Source organism: Tursiops truncatus, chromosome 17, assembly GCF_011762595.2.
Source record: "Tursiops truncatus isolate mTurTru1 chromosome 17, mTurTru1.mat.Y, whole genome shotgun sequence".
Classification (NCBI taxonomy): domain Eukaryota; kingdom Metazoa; phylum Chordata; class Mammalia; order Artiodactyla; family Delphinidae; genus Tursiops; species Tursiops truncatus.
Window position 1 is genome coordinate 20,823,213 of NC_047050.1, and position 13,207 is coordinate 20,836,419.

A 13,207-nucleotide genomic window follows, 5' to 3' on the forward strand; every position below is an offset into this window, starting at 1 on the left:
TGTAAATATTTAAATTTATGAATTCTACCATAACTCAAATTAGAAAAACTTCAGAGTTCTGAATTTTAAATTATTGTCAAAGTCATTAATTAAATGTAAACATACTCTGTGGAAGTTCCACTGGAGAATATTTCCATGCTCCCATATTTTATACAGGTGGAATTTAATGGGAGATTTGTGGTGTATTTATGATCAGTATGTAAACAAGAAAAAACAAATTGTGAAAAATAATGCTGCTTATTGAATGTTAAAACGTGTTAATAACTTTTAAATTTCACAATAATTATCATTGACCAACTGCAACACACCAGGCCCTATGATGAGACTTCACATAATAGGGTTAACAGCTATTTGCCATTATTTCCTCTTATAATATTTGTCTATAAATCATACCTCACAGAATAATTCTATATGAATTTAACTGTGCATTTTAAATATCCATCTCCTGCTCTGACAGTAAATTCTGTGAATGCAAAATACAGATCTGTTTGTCCACTCAGTGCACAGTACTTGGAAGATAGTATACATTCAATTGCTATCTTGTGAATAAATAAGTGAGTGAATAGATAAATAAAATGAAATGTGGGCTAACAGAGTAATAATGGTTATTTCTCTTTTATCAATGAATTTCAAAATCAGGTGTCATTTATTGCATAATTCTCGTATGCCAGGTTTTGAACTTAACTTGGAGTGATTGTGTACATGTTATTGGATGTGAACAAATTTAAAATTTTGATCTCTTCATGGTGCTTTACAAGTCATTATGAAATGTCCCTTTTTATCTCCATGTTGCCTTCCTTTAAGTTTTCTTTTTCTGAAATTACTCTAAATGTTCTGCTACCAGTGTTTGCTATTTTTTTTCCATCTTATCACTCACTCAATCTCTATCTTTATAATTAACATGTCTTTTATAAGCATTAAATCCTTGGGTTTTTATTTTATCTATTATGACAATGTTTGTCTTTTATTTGGAGTATTCAATCCATTTACCAATAATCATTAATGTGTTTGCATTTATATTAGTCATCCTACTATTTGTTTTCCGTTTTTCACATCTATTTTACCCACTTTCTTGTCTGGTTCCTTGATTTCCTTTGTATAACACAAGGTATTATAACATTTTTGCTTTTCCTCTACTAACATGTTAATTACATTCTTTTTATTATTATTTTAATGTTTATCCCAAATATTAAACCATGCATTTGTAACTCATTAAGGTTTTGAAATATTATTATTTTTACTACCCTGTCAATAATGCTCGTACCTCAGAATACTTTAACTCTGCTTACTTCCTTTCTATGTTTTGCATTACTGAGATCAGGGTTTTGGGTTTTTTGTTTGTTTGTTTTGTTTTGGGTTTTTGTTTTGTTTTGTTTTCTCATATGTTTTAAACTCTAGGAGATAGTATGATTATTGTTTTGTACAGTCAATATTTATTATGTCTCACACTGCACTGTTTCTCTCGGGGATCATTGTTCTTTGGCGTAAGGGAGTTCTTTTAATATTTCTTGTAAAGAAGAGCTACTAGTGATTTCTCTTAGCTGTGATTTGTCTGAACGTGTCTTTATTTTGCCCTAATTTTTAAACTATTTTCTCCAACTGCATAATGCTATGTTGGTGGTTGTTGGATTCAGTATTTTAAATATATAATTTTTCCTCAACTTCCATTGTTTTTGGTGAGAGGTCAACTCTCAGTCTTATTATTTCTCATTTTTCTTTGGCTTTATCTCTTTCTTGTCTTTATGTTTCAGTAATTTGACTATGGTAGGCATGATGCTTTTTGTATTTATCCTGCTTATCATCTATGGGTATACATCTTTCATTTTGAAAAATCTTTGATCAACTTTTCAAAGGTTGATTTTGTCTCTTTCTGTATTTCTGAGACATCATCAACATTCAAGCTAGAAAAATTGACTGAGTCATTTATAGGTATTATGCTCTCACCTCTATTTTTCATTTTTTTCCTGCTGTTTTCAGTTTACAAATTTTTTATTGACCCATTTTCAAATCTAACAATCTTGACTTTTATTTTACCTTAGTTGCTAAACCCATATATAACCACTATCTGTATGATTTTTCAATAGGTTACATACTTCTCTAAATCTTATTCCTCATTTATGGACTAAAGTGACATAATTAGTTAATTTCTAAACATTTTATCTCTGAGATATTATTGAGCTCTACGTCATTAAGGTAACGTTTTTTATATGTTAATTGCATATACTCACACTCCCTTGTTATTGTTTATTCACTACAAAATTGTTAAAACCATATATTGAGACTTCAAGTTCATTTATTTGATTTTCAGTCCTAGAATCAAGTTCATTAATCTGATTTTCTATCCTAGAATTTCCTTTGATTATTTTTATAGATTCTGAATATTTGGTGAAATTATCCATTAAAAAAATTGTTTTTGTCTCATTACCTCTATTTTTGAATATACAAATCATTATTATAAAATCCTTTTGGATAACAGCAATATTTTCATCTCTTGCTATTTCTCTTGGTCTTTGGTCATTTGGTCTAATTTCCTGTCAATGATAAGAACTTGTAAATGACTTGTAATTTTCACTGAATGGCATATATTTTATTTACAAAAAAGAAAAAAGTATCACTCCAAATAATGTTAACTTCCTCCAAAGAGGATCTATCCTTTCCTCTAGTGGCAGATAGATGTGGGCGCTATAAGTTTAATCAAATCAGGGATTATGTTGATTCTAAACTGGACCACAGTTTTGGTATGACTCTGTTTACCTTTGGTTTGCCTCATTTTTGAGGCATAGATCTCCAGGGATTTCAGATGAGAGCGTATTGTTTTCACTATAGTCCCTCTACCAGTATAACTTGAATTTTAATGATCATTTCTCAGCATTTTGAGAATGTCTGATAATCTGCTTTGCTTTTCAGAGGCTTTAGGTTAGATTTTTAATCTTCCATTCCACATAGTTTCAGAATTTGGGCAACTCTTTTGATGGAGAATCAAGCTATTAACTTGGAATTCTTCAAGTACTGCAGGTTTTGTTTTGTTTTGTTTTTTCCATTCTGAAACAGACAAAAGCTTTTGCTATTTTCTCTATCTCCACCAGCAGAAGCCTTCAACTTGGATTCTTCCTTCCTTGCCTACAGGGAAAGTCATTGATGTTTGAACCGCTAGTCAACAAACCTTTCCACAATTCAGTCCAAAAAGGAAGGATAAAGATGATATTAATTTGTGAGTTTATGAGTTGATTCCCATGTCTTTGCAATTTCAAATTTTGGAATAGTAAATACCAACATGTTTCAGAATATTATAAATCAGATCAGTGTCTCCTCAAAACACTCATTAATAAAAGATGAAACATTGATGGAAAGATGTAGCTCTTGTTAAATTGTGTAATATAATTGTATAAATATCAGAAACTTTATTAATTAAAGTTATTTCTTGGATTTTATTGTCATTGAAGAGATGAGATGGTGAGACAAATTTTCAAATATTCATGAAAACAAGTGCAAAAAATTGAAGTTGTTTTGAATAAGGCATGTTATCAGGCTTAAGATGGCATATTTTAGATGATTTGCAACAACATTGGTTTATCACTGTCGATACTTAGGAAGGAAGTACCAAAAACTTTATGGAGAAATTATCATTTACACACTTTTATTTATTAAAAATTTTAATAACATTTTTATTAAAAAATTTTAATTTATTTTAATGTAGAATTAAAAACAATCTCTAAGTATCAACAGAATAATTTCTTCATAGTGTCTTTTCTATAAATCTTTAAAATTACTGAAAATTTTCTAAAATACCTGTAAGCTACATTCTGGACATAATTTAGAAAGTCATACATTCTTTGCTGTGATTGAAGAGTGTCTGAATACGATGGAAACACAAAGTTATGGCAATACCTTTCTCTAACACAGATGGATATTAAATTAGAGAAGTATTTTACATTGTTTTCTTTTGTTTATAATTCCTATATAAGTGTAAAGTATACCAGAAATGCTTTTAAAGTACTTCAAGGTAAAAACTAATGACTTTTTCTTAATTTAAAAATATAGGTGCAATGATTAGTATACAAAGATTATTTGGGAGAAAGCTTGAGTATTATACTAAATATCTCATGCTTTTGAATGGAAAAAATGAATTTCAATTAAATCAGGAAATATTCTGAGGAAAAAAAGATTATTCCTTCTTTTGTTAGTGCAGATTTTTGACCACATTAGAAGAATAAAATATGATATATATTATCAACCATCACAGAATAAATAGTTCAGAAAATTCTTTTTCTAGAATACAGCTATCACTCACTACTTGCCCTTATGTTAGGATGGAACTCTGCTTAAATATGTCACACAGTGACCCACGCTTAAAAATTAACCACTATCTCTATGATTTTTCAACAGGTTATGTACTTCTCTAAATCTTATGCCTCACTTATGGAATAAAATTATATAACTAGGTAATTTCTAAACATTTTATCTCTGAGATATTATGGAGCTCTACGTCATTAAGGTAAGGTTTTCATATGTTAATTGCATATACCCACTATCCCTTGTTATTGTTTATCCACTAGAAAATTGACTCAGTGTTATGAATTCAAACACCAAATCGCATTTGGTAATGACACAGTGTGTGTGCATGCATACGAGTGCATGTGTATGCCAAAGCACAAAATCATACAAATGTACATCCTGAAAGACCAAGTGAGATAGAAGTGAATTTCATCCTTTGAAAATTTCCAATACATAATCCATATTTACTCACTTTCACTTCAACTTTGAACAGCAACATCTAGGAAGGTTAAATAGATCTAAGTTATTAATTATTAATCTCTAACTCTGCTTTACCCTCATGGTGGTGACAACAATAATAAAGTTCATTCCATCCCCACGAGGGCTCATTCATCCCTTCATTAAAATAAGACTTATTGCTGGGCATAGTGAGAGTCACTGGGGTGCTCTCCGTACAACTGGAGGCATTTGAGTGCTCTAGAAATAACCAGGAGGAGTGTGAACCTCGTTTGGGGAGACAACAGGGAAGATTTCTCAGAGAAGATTATATAAGGTAGAGACAATTCCTAGACTCCAATAAAGACAGTTTTTGTGAAAATACACTCATAAAAAAGCAAGCCCTTCTTCTCAAAGTACCCATACTTTCATCTATCATTTCCCTTTCTTTCTTATGGGAAGATGGATCTATTCTGTTCTAAACCCAGCTGGTCCCTTGTTGCAGCTTTTACTTCCCCCAAGACCTCGTACCATTAATTATCAATTCCTTGTTGAATAGTTAATTCATCTTCCACTAAATTTAACCTTCCAACTACAACTATTTTCAATGATGTCTGTGCACTAAAAAAACAAACAAACAAACAAGCAACCTGTCTTCCAACGTCCCCTTTACTTTAGCCACTACCTCTTTTGTACTCATAGGAAAACTTCTGGAAGATGTAATCTACTCCCACTAGCTTGCTCAAGCTTCTACTGAAAGACCCTCTCTAAGATCATTAGAGATCCCTCAATGCTAAATCCAACAGCTCCTTCTTTATCTAGAACCAGCTTGAATACTTAATATCTTTACAACGTTTGACTTTGAGGACCACCCCTTTTTGAAAAAGAACTTTTCCTTCAGCTTCATTTATGATATTCTCTTTTAACTATTTACTTAAATTTATCATATAGGCTCTTCTTCCTAAATTTTTTTCTTGAAAGTTTGTGTAACCTTTTGTCTCTTTCACATTCTTCACATGTAATGATATGTGTGTTGACTTCAGAAAGTTTCAGTAAGGATAAATAAGATAATCGGTCCAAAATTATTGACACATGCCAAGAACTTTAATAAATGGGAGATATTATTATAATAATTGTGTTCATAGTTATGTATTCTAGTTTAACATAGAGATGACTGCTGGATACAAGCTCTATGATCACTTTAGATCACAGCATGATCCAATACACTTTTCCATGAAAATGTTGAACAACTCTGGTGTCCAGTATGGCAGCCATTATCTACACGTGACTTTCAAAGTGCTTGCAATGTGACTATTGTGAAGGAGGAGCTGAAATTTTTAATTTTACTTGGTTTTAATTAATGTAAATTTAAATATCCACATGTGACCAGAGACCACTCTATTGGATAGCACAGTTCTAGACCTTTACTTTTAACTTAGAGGACATTCAGCTTGCAGAATTAAAACATGTCTAACAATCAGCTTCCCCTTCTATATATTATAGAACAAGCTAATATTCTGAATTCCCTATTTCAATTAATGGCATCAGCATTTGCCAAGGCAGCAATGTTCAAATGCTATGAGATGTATTAGGATTCATATTGAAGTGAAAAGAGCATGATCTTTGAATCAAACACACCTGGCTTTGAATAAGGCATCACCATTTCCTTGTCATTTGACCTTGGACAAATTAAATAACCTGCAAGAGAATCATTTTTTTTTTCATTTGTAAAATAAAAATAAATATGTGTATCACACAAGGCTATTATCAGGATTAAATGGCATAGCATATGTAAAACACCTGGCATAGAGGCTGGGCATATAAAGCGTATATATTTCATAAATATCCATTACCTCTTTTCTTGCCTCCAATTTCAAATGGATTAACAGATTCTATTGATCTCCTGCTGAAATATTTTATGAGTCTCTCCTCTTTTTCCATTCCCATTGAATATATTCTTATTAATCTTCTTCTCATCAACTTTTTACCCACTTAATCAATGCCTCTTCCCCCATTCTCTTTTAGTAATATCTCATATCCAATCCATAATCTAAATTGCTACAAAATAGCCTTCCAAACTATTGGTCTGATCTTGTTACTCACTATTTATTGCTTTACAATTTTACTACATGAATATGTAATTCTCTATTGCATGGTTCTAATTTGTATAAAGTAAGTGGTACCACAAGTGTATCATAGGACAAGTAAGTATCCTTCTGCAACCCTCAAACCTGCAACTTTGAAGTCCACAATTTCTAATTTTAGTTATGCATAACTCTCATTTCTTTATTTGTATATTTATGGCTCATGTAAAAAATAAGTGACAATTTAGTTATTTTCTTGATAAACATTTAAGGCTGCTTTGAACATTCTAGTATATTTTTCCTAATGAACACATACAAATTTTTTCTAAGATATATACCTATTATATGGAATAAAGTGAGCGAATACTAAGGGTACAGCTCATTGATTTTCACATATGTATACACCTCTGTAACCACCACCAAAATCAAGTTACAGAAGGGTTCCAATATCCCAGAAAGCCATTATTCCCTCCCGTTCCAGAAACACAGTTCTGAGTTGTATTACTCTATATTCATGCTTTGTAACTTCATGTACATCAGTGCACTCTTTCATGTCTAACCTCTTTTCCTAAATACTAGGTTTATAAGATTCATCTATATCCTGCATGTAGCTTCAGTTCTTCCTCCCCACCCATTGCTCTTGAGTATCTACTGTATGAATTATCCATGACTTATTTATCCATTGTACACCTGACGTGTATTTGAATTAGTTCCAGTTTCTTATTATTAAGAATACAACTTTCATGGAATGAACACATGTGCTCATTTATGTTCAGGTTTTTCCTAGGACTGAAATTGCTAGATCACAGGGTAATACATTTTTAGCTATAGTAGATACTCTCCACATTTTTTATCAATGTGGATTACCAATATACATTCTTACCCGAAATTGCTGAGAGTTTCAGTTGCTCCATGTCCTCCACAATACTTGAAAGTCTGGTTGCGATTCTCATAGGATCCTTGGGATATCACATTATGGTTGTGCTTCTATTTCACTGATAACTAATATTATAAAGTACCTTTTCATGTGATTATTACCATTTGGATATCTTTCATAAAGTGTATTTTCATGACTCTTACCCATCATTTTGTTCTCTTCTTTGTCTTTTTGGTTTTGATTTGTAAGACCTATTACATAGTCTGGAATGAATCATTTGTTGAATGATGCATTGCAAATATCTCTACTAACTCTGTGGCTTGACCTTCCCCTCTTATTGTGTATTTGATGAAAATAAGTTCTAAATGTTCATGAATTACATTTTTACAATTATTTGTTTTATTGTTAGTGATGTTATATTATAACCATTTAATATTAACTCTAAGTTCATGAAAATGTTCTCCTCTGTTTTCTTCTTTAATCTTTACTATTTTAGATTTTACATTTATTTCTACAATCCATCTGAAATTAATTTTTGTGTATGGTTTGTGTAGGGTCAGGGTCCATTTTATTTCCATATGAATATTCAATTGACCCACCATCATTTATTGAAAAGAAAATCATTTCCCCCACTGAATTGTGGAGGTGGCTTTGTCATAAATCAGGTTACCATGTATGTGTGGGTCTGTTTCTGGAAACTGTATTCCCTGCCATTAAAATATTTATCTTTGTACAAACAGCATACTGTATAAATTGCTGTAGTTTGAAAATAAGTTTTATGGCTAGTAAGTCTTCCAGTTTTGAATTTTCCTATTCTAGATTCTAGGTCCTTTGCATTTCCATGTACATTTTGGAATTTGTTTGCCAATATCTAGAAAAATCTACAGGATTTTCTAGTATACATTACATATTTCTTTCTAAGAATTGTCTTTGATATCTTTGGTACGACATATCTTCACTACTGTTCATTTCAAGTAATGTCTAATCTTGATAAGTTAGTCGCATGTTTTAAATTTACAAATATTTGGAAAATTTTTGTTTTTCTATTATTGATTTCTAATTTGATTTTGTTATGGTCAGATAGTCTGTACATTTTCAGCCTATTGAAATGTGAAGAGATATGTTTAATAAGACAGATTTTGATCAGTTTTGGTAAATACAGTGCATGCACTATTATGTGATGGTGCCTCTCTCCTCAGGACACAAATGATGTCTGTGTGCTTCTGTGACAGGTTGTATTTTCCAAAGATTGGCCACACAATAACCCTCATCCTACATGTTCATTTACAATGTGACCATCAGATTTTTATCAATAAGAAGTGGGGTTTATGTCTTTTTCCCTTGAACATGGTGGACTTGCGATTTCCTTATAACCAAAAGTATGTTGTGGAAATGATACTGTATGACTTACAAAGTTAAGATAGAAAGTGCATGCACTTTTGCCCTGCTCACTGGAACACTTAGTTTTAGAGCACTAAGCCACCACCCACTAAGAAGTCTAACTACCTTGAAGTCACTATGCTGTCAGAAGTGAGACCACATAGAGAGGCCATTTCAGGTGCTCTGGTCAGCAATTCTAATCTGTCTTCCCCACCAAGGCACCAGACATATGAGTAAATGAACCTTCACATGATTCCAATCCCAAGATGTCAAGTCACCTATAGTCTTCAAGTCTTTCAAAACTGAAACTCCAATTATCATGAAACAGAGCAAAGCCTCCACCTTCCATGCCTTTCCTAAGATTCTGTCCCACCAAAGTTGTATAATAAAATAGTTATTATTTTATGTCTCTAAACTGAGAGAAAAACAGTTATTTAATACCTGGAAATGAAGGGCTGCCATAACAAAATCCTGAAACATTTGGTATTGGCTTTGAGATTGGGCAATGAGCTGAAACTGAAAAAACAAAAACAACATCAAGATGACTAGAAGAACAGCAGATAAAAAAAGACTTTTGTTATTTGACTGTGGACGTTGTAGCAACTGTTACCTGTAGCAGTATGACACATAGAAAATGTACCTAATGAACTAATGATCTATCTAAGAGGATTTACCAGCTAGACAATTGATTTTCAAACTATACCAATTTATACAGTATGATGTTTGTCATGTAAGAAATCTGACTAGTCTGTGACCACAATGCTGTGTGGAGGTCAAGAACTTGAAGATACCACATGTGCTGTTATTGGTAATCCTAGTCTTTGATCCTTCCCAGCTCAGAAAAAAAGACATAGGGTTAAATAACCCTTCAGGTGAGTTTATCCACCAGTGTTTGTATCATAATATTATGAATTTGTGGATTTAAGTTATTTGATGGCTTTCAACCTATGCAATTATTACCTTTTTTGAAGCTCATTGGTTTCTCTCTCTTCATAGCTGGATTCATTGTGAAATGATTCTGGTAGTAATTTCTTTCTTGCTCTTTGGTGTAACCAGATGTTATACTCTCATTTTGACATATCTTACAATCAGAAATTTCCCCAAGGAACTCTGTTTTTGCATGTGTGTGTATGTGAACAATGATATTTTAAGAGAACACTCTAGGTACAGAGAATGATCATTGCTACTCAGTTGCATACTGTTTCTAGATGGAGCGAATATATGTATATAAATAACAGAAATAAATTATATGTAGATATAAATAATATTAGATATAATTATATTTAGGTATAAAAAGATATTTATATTATATATATATACATAAATATGTGCGTGTGTATATAATCATCATGGATTCATACAGATACCTCCAATTCAAGACTAAAAAGATTACATAACATCCTCTATTATCAATATCTTTTCCTTCCACACTGTGAATCTTGGCTTTATAGGTAGAGAGAATAATAGCATCAGAGTATTCTATTATTAGTTATTTGTTTTACACAGGCAACAGTCTAAGACTAACAATAAAATTACTGAATTTATTATTTTCATGTGCTGTACACTTTCTCCTATTTTTTATAGGTGCACTATATCTATGTTGTCAGAGCATATAACTATTATATAAAATCTTCTCATCTTTAACCTTGATTTAATCTTAATTATACAATTAATTATATATTTAACACTCACAATTTGTATTCAATTTCATGTCTCTTTAACAATTTTGAATGCTTGAAGTTTACTCTCTAGTAGATGAATCTTCAGGAAAGACATATCAAGAATATATCTTACATTCTTGTTTGTTGATAAGCCTATTCTTTTCGTATTTGAAAATCTGTTTACTTAGAAAGTCTTTAGTTCACATTTTAATTCCTTGTGTGCCTTAAATATGTTCTTCCATTTTCTTCTGACTTAAGAAGTTGACAAAAGTATTGATGTTAACCTATTTTTTTTGTCTTATAAAACATATGCTGTTTTTCATAAATGTCAAAAGGATATTTTCTTTTTCTCTAAATTATAGTAATTTTGCTAGAATTTTGGGTGTTGGTCTTTGCGGATCACTTTTTCTTAGTTATATAATGTATTAAATCAATATGTGTTAATTTCTGTCAGAACACTTTTCATGAAATACAATTTTATTTGCTCTCTTCCCTCACTTTTATTTTCCTTTTTTTTTTTTTTTTTTTTTTTGCGGTACGTGGGCCTCTCATTGCTGTAGCCTCTCCCGTTGCAGGGCACAGGCTCCGGACGCGCAGGCTCAGCGGCCATGGCTAACGGGCCTAGCCGCTCCGCGGCATATGGGGTCTTCTCGGATCGGGGCACGAACCCACGTCCCCTGCATCGGCAGGCAGACTCTCAACCACTGCGCCACCAGGGAAGCCCTGATTTTCCTTTTTAGAAAATCCTATTATCTGTCTTTGGATCTTCTTTGTCCATATTCAGTATTTGTCAATTTCCCTCAAATACTTTATCTTTTTCTCTATTTCTTATAAATTTTAATTTTTTCTTCTTTTTCATTGTTAATTGATTTTAAAGTGTTATCAGTTGTGTTTATTTGTTCTTGGTTTCTTTTTAGTTTAGTCTTCATTGCAGATACTATTTTTTCCCTTTAATATATAATTATTTTCTAAGTTCTGGTATCTTATTTCTGAGTTTTTCTAATTCTGAGTTATGCTATTATTTGTTTCATATAGCACTCTCTTATGCCTTTTAGCTTTTGTTCTAAGTCATGTTCTTCTGGTGTGCTTTTGTTGTCTGCTAAAAGGGACATAATTTTAGTCCTTGTTACCTTTTATTTTTTCTTCTCTTCAAAGCCATACAAAACAAATATATACTATAGTCTTTTGAAAAGAAGAAATCCATAACTTTAATGAAGTCCAGTGTATTATTATTATTTTCTTTGTTGCATTATACTTTTAGTGTTATATCTAAAAAATCTTTGCCAAAACTATGGACATAACAATGTTTCTCCTATGTTTTCATTTAGAAATTTTATAGTTTTAGGTTTTACTTTTCAGTCAATTTTATCTTTTAATCAATTTTTTTTTTTTTTTTTTTTTTTTTTGCGGTATGCGGGCCTCTCACTGTTGTGGCCTCTCCCGTTGCGAAGCACAGGCTCTGGACGCGCAGGCTCAGTGGCCATGGCTCACGGGCCTAGCCGCTCCGCGGCATGCGGGATCTTCCCGGACCGGGGCACGAACCCGTGTCCCCTGCATCGGCAGGCGGACTCTCAACCACTGCGCCACCAGGGAAGCCCTCTTTTAATCAATTTTTGACATAGTTTATTTTTGTTTCCTAATGAAGAACCACTTGCTCTAGCAACTTGTTTTGAAAAAGATGGTCCTTTCTTCACTGAATTGCCTTTGTAGCCTTGTCAAACATTTGATAATGTGTGTGTGTTTTCATCCGTCTATTAAAATGTCTTTATGCCAATATCACAAAGTCTTGACTACTGAGGCTTTATAATAATTCATTTTTTGCGGTACACGGGACTCTCACTGTTGTGGTCTCTCCCGTTGTGGAGCACAGGCTCCGGACGCACAGGCTCAGCGGCCATGGCTCATGAGCCTAGCCGCTGTGTGGCATGTGGGACCTTCCCGGACCGGGGCATGAACCCGTGTCCCCTGCATCGGCAGGCAGACTCTCAACCAGTGCGCCACCAAGGAAGCCCTATAATAATTCTTGACATAGGATATTTCTAGCTCTCTAACTTCATTCTTCTTTTTCAAAATTGTTTTAACTATCTTAACATCTTTGGAGTCCCCCTATATATTTTAGAAACAACTTGTTAATATCAACCAAGAAATTCTTTATAATTTTTTCTTGAATTGTGTTAATCTTCATTAGATTTATTTCTAAGTATCTATTTAATATTTTTGTAGCACTGTAATTAGTATTTTTTTAAATCTCAATTTTGATTGTTGCTAATATATAAAAGTACACTTGCTTTTATAAATATTGGTCTTATATACTTGATAAATTTTCTTATACATTCTGGAAGGGTTTTTTTTTTTGTGCATTTCATCTACATAGATGACCATATTGTCTTTAAACAGAGAGTTTTGTTTCTTCTCTTTCAAACTTTGTTGACCTTAAAAAATAAAACAGTCAGTTATTTTACCAGCAAAAATGAATTATTCAGGAATAACAGAGG

The 13,207-nt window shown here is 32.3% G+C and overlaps 1 long non-coding RNA gene across 2 annotated transcripts in view; it reads left to right on the forward strand.

Annotated features, from left to right (window-relative positions):
* Positions 1 to 13,207, forward strand: part of LOC141276899 (uncharacterized) — a 67,830-nt gene that overhangs the window by 23,558 nt on the left and 31,065 nt on the right. Inside the window, exons 2-3 of one of the 2 annotated variants that reach the window (XR_012327224.1) lie at positions 3,087 to 3,211; positions 4,387 to 4,495. This is a non-coding gene — a long non-coding RNA (uncharacterized lncRNA). The remainder of the gene's footprint in view (positions 1 to 3,086; positions 3,212 to 4,386; positions 4,496 to 13,207) is intronic. The other variant, XR_012327223.1, reaches the window with a different exon arrangement.